Here is a 5,187-nt window from a genome sequence, read left to right on the forward strand (position 1 = left end):
TAGATAAAATTATATGGGGATCCATATTAAAAAATCCACCACTGAACACGATCAACCACATAAATAAATGTAAAAAAGTTGATGAAAATTCGATATACCAAACATAAACTGCACTGTGAAATTGCAATGCCAAAACTTCTTGATTATTTAACTGGAACATATATACGTTGCAGGCTCGTAATCCCAAAGAGAAATAGGTCTTGCCGTTGAGTTACGTACGTAGTAAAATCTTATTGGTCACTTTGAGAGAATTTTCTTTAAAAAATAAGCCAATTACAAGGATTTGTGTTAAAGTGCTAGTAAAAAAGAATCCTTGTCGGCCGACCCACAATTCTAACAATGTACTAGGATTCCAAAAAAAATTGGGATTAAAGTATAAAACCCCACAAGCTTTAAACTCAACATGCTTCGTTGTCTGCCGTCAGCTTTTCCTTCTATTTGATGTGAAATCAAAACAAAGGATTTTGTGCAGCTTGTCATCTCTTCATTATCAAATCCTTCTTGCGTCACGGAAGAGTGATCTGCTTCCCGAGCACCGCAAAAAACATCTGCATCACAAGCTAACTCAATTTGCCGTCACTCAAGAAGGATGTGGAGTGTTAACGTGTAATTGATTATGGGACTTAGGCTCACTTTATTTACTTAGATATCACACATATTTTTACTGTACACTTTACTTATATAAAGACACCCATTTATATTTTATTGGATAAATTACATATTTGGTCTCTATCCTTAATAACATATTTTAATTTGGTCATTAATCTTTTAACTGTGTCAATTTGGTCCTTAATATCAAGATTTTCAGACCCGGACCGTTCACTGAACCATAAATGGGAGAGGTTCAAGGTTTTTGAGGTCGAACCGAGGTTAAACCGGAGTCGAACCATGATGACTTCATAATTAATTAAAGCCTAAATATAGATATTAAATTTATAAAATTAGCAAAATTGAAAATATATTTATATATGTGAGGGAAATTTAATGATTTTCAAGCATATATTTAATAATTAAATAAGAAAGTTAATAAATAAAATAATAACCATGAAAACATTAAAATTTATGATTAATTTTTGAAGTAAAGTTGAATATCTTTGAAGGATTTTAATTATAATTTTTTTTTATTCCTTGTAAGAGATGGATAATTTAATTAAGTAAAATAAAATTATGTTAAGTTTAAAAAAAAAAAAAAAATTGCTAAGGGGTTGGACCGCATGGTTCTCACCGGTTCGTGCGGTCCAACCCCGGTTTTAGCTGTTCATAGAATTAACAAAAAATCCGGTTCTTTAGGCTTAAAAAACCGATTTTCATCCCGGTTCCAAGTTTTCACGGTTCGGTCTAATTCTGAAAACTATGCTTAACCTTTCAATATCGTGTCAATTTAGTCTTTATTGTTATATCTTGGATGAAAATTGATAACATGTCAAACGACCAAAATAAAATTTTATTGTATTGTCACATCAATGAAAGCTGATTTTTTATTTTTGCCATTAGACACGTCAATAATTTTCATCCAAAAATTAACAGTAAGGACTAAATTGACATGATACTGAAAGGTTAGGGACCAAATCGACACAATTGAAGGGTTAGGGACCAAATTGAAATATGGTGTATAGGATAGGGACCAAATACGTAGTTTATCCTATTTTATTACTTGAAAAATACAATACACTCATTTAGTATTTCTAACATAGTATCAAATCCACCTTGTTTAAAAGCAATCTTTGTCTTCTTCGGTGTTTTTTTGCCGCATTTATCTCTTTGATTTCCCACTACTACCATCAAAAGTCTCTAGTATAGTCATTCCACCATTATAATTCGCATTAACACTGCAAGACCATTACCTTCTTCAAACCACCGTCATAGAGTCAAACTTCATTTAAGGGAGTTTCTCAACCTTATCAAATTTCAAGCTTTCATCAAGCTTCCATCTTGAGTTTGAGAGGGGTGTTAGAGAGATATATTAGCTCATTAGCATGGGTTTAAGCCTAATTCTTCTTTGTGTGCATGCCAAGTCTCTTACTTGTCCTAGAAGTCTATTAGTTTAGGCTTTAATCTACTATATATATCCATGTTATGGTTCATTATAATACAGGTTTTGTACTACACTCTTATTTAATAAAGATGTAGCCCTTAAGGATTTTTTCTGTGGACGTATGTTATAAAACTGAATTACATAACTCTCGTGTTCTTATGTTCCTATTTTATGCTTCCATTTTCTGCACCTATTCAAGTATATTCAATATGAAATATATCATAGCTAATATTTAACAATAAATATGAGCTCTCTTGTAATGTTTTATCAACTTATAGTGAATGCAAGATGTATCTATTTGGTCTCAGGTGGTGTGGATGTAGGTTTTAGTTATCGAACCACGTTAATTGTGTCTGTTCTTTCTTTCTCATATTTTCTTTCTATCACATGCTATTTCAAATTTTGGCACCTATACTTTCAAAGAATGGAGTTGCAACTTGCAACTCCATTAATGACCATTTCATATAATTTTATTTTTATAATCATTTCATATATAATATTTTTAATTAATGATTGTTGGTTGATATAAATTTTTTTTTTTTTTTTTTTTTTGATTGTTGGTTGATAGAATACTCCCACTAAGAACAAAACAATGTATTTCTTGGTGAAACTAATAGAATGTTTACATCTACGACATAATAGAATGCGGTGGATTCTGCTACTTTGAGTCACAAGACAGTATAAATTCTCATGATTAATGATGGACTCAAGTGACAAAAATATTATTTAAAAATTATCATATTAATATAAGGTGAAAAATATTTAGATTATGCTAAAAATAATATTATTCACAATCCATTTGTTATTGATTTTTACAGGTTTCCATTATTGATAACTTGTCCTTTTGTGAATAATTTTGTGTACATGGATTTGACTGAAAATTTTTTGTAACTCAATCATTGTTCATTTTCCGGAGGATACGTAAAAACTTAAAAGTGCTACGCTATCTTTACAAACCGTGGACCAACTAGCTAGATTTTGACAAAATGGGATTCAATAACATCAATCTAAAGTCCATTGTTTTGTTCATATTGTATCTTTTTATCTTAATTGGATGAGAGAGCGAGATTCATGCATATCCAAACGTATCTGTACATGTCTGCAACAACGACAAATTTTTTGATAAGACACAGTCGAATTATTATGAGATTCATATATTGTGAAGGAAAGTTATATAAACCATTTGCATTAGATAATTTTTGTTTGACAGAATTTTTTTATACAATTTAAAATTCAAAATGATAGAGCAACATGTTTATAGTTTGATTGGCATCTATCTCGTTCAAAGTCTTGTGTTGCGAGTTCAACGTCCAGCCTTCGATGATGTCAATGATTCAATGAATTTTTCTAATAAGTCATAGCGTATGGGTATTTCGTTGCAATGAAGTTATTCAAAAGCAATCATAATTCGCAAATCATGGTCCATGAACCAAGTTAATTCCTCACAAGCATATATCACTAAGATATAATATAATAGAAATTTTTTATAATAAAAATAGATATAAATATAGGTTCCAATTAGTTCAACTTTTTTTTTAAGGAACTAATTAGCTTAACTGATAAAATTTTTGATAGTTGAATAAAAAATTTGAGGTTTAATCCTCATTTACATCAAAAATTGATTAGAATCTTGATCGGATGATAATGTGTAGTAAAAAAAAAAATTTTTTTTGGTACAAACAATGTGTACTTAGCCCAAATCTGTGTGTTCAATGTATCTTTTCTCTTAACAAAAAAAAAAAAAAAAAAAAAATTTAATTTTAACAATAAAAAAGAAATCTCTTATCTATGTATTAATTTGGGAGGAGAGAAAGGAATAAAATGAAAATGAATGGAAAGAATAATTTTATAATATTCTTTCATTTCCTTATTTGGGATATTTAATACATTGAATGGAAAGTTTAAGTGGGAGGAAATAAAATGGGTAGGAGGGAATACTTATTCCTCCATATTCCCTCAAAATCTCAAATTTTCATTTTCCCCCAAAATTGGAAGGAATTGAAAGGAATAAAATTAGATTTAATGAACTTTTTTTTTTACTAAAACTCTCAAAATACCCTTATATATTTAGCTATTTATTTTAAAATAATGGTCTAATAGTAATATTGGTATAAAATGATTACATTCTTTTCACTCTATGTTACTAACAAATAAGATTACTTACCTCCATTCCTTTAATTTAAAATATCCAAAGATTGTTATTTAATTTCATTCTATTAATTTATTTTCCATTATTTTCCCTTAAATATATTCCATTCTATTCCTTTATGATTATTCGATTCCATTTTATTCCCTTATGAACTTCCAATGAGAAAAAGCAAATAACCTATGAGTTATGATTGTTTATGTAAAATGACAGTTTTGTAATTGGTTTTCTTTTTCTTTTCTTTTTTTAACCCAAAATTATAAGTTTGGCTTTTGAGATTTGGATGCTACCTACCAAAATTATAAGGAAAGGATTTTTTTTTTTTTAATTTTTAATTTTTAATTAGAGATAGAATTCTACTATAACATAATCTAAGTGTATGCGTGTAAAACCCATTCTTGGAAGCTCAAACCCCAAGCACCCTTTGCCCCTCACACCCAACAAACGCTTATACTTGTTGAGAGATCATCATGCCAAGAGTGCGCAATAGTATAAACAAAGGATTTGAGTGTTTGAGTGTTTCTTGTTTCTATCCGCAACATGACTTTCTAATTGAGTAATTAATAACAATTAGATATTCTTATACTGTAGTAAATGCTCAACCATAAATAATATTTTTAGTCAGCATGTTCACTTATTCTTAGCTGAACCTTTTTTTTGGAGCATCACTCTTAGCTCAACCTTAGATCCTCGAGAGCCATATGAGTCTTTTAGATTTTTTTTTTTTTTTTTTTTTGAAGAGTAATGAGTCCTTTAGAATTGATGATTTTTTTTTTTTTTGTTAATAAATAAGTTTTATCCATAAAATTACATAGATTAAAAAATATATTATTGAAAATGGAACTCCACCATTATGAGCATAATACAATTCGATATTTAAACTTCAAAATATTGTCAAGTATTTTTGGAATGTGTCAATAGCTAGTATATAAATAAAGGCTACTAAATCAATAGCCCACCAGCTTATTTATTGAATGGTTGTGTCCATACTTTGCTAGTATATAAA

Source organism: Quercus lobata, chromosome 7, assembly GCF_001633185.2.
Source record: "Quercus lobata isolate SW786 chromosome 7, ValleyOak3.0 Primary Assembly, whole genome shotgun sequence".
Lineage (NCBI taxonomy): Eukaryota > Viridiplantae > Streptophyta > Magnoliopsida > Fagales > Fagaceae > Quercus > Quercus lobata.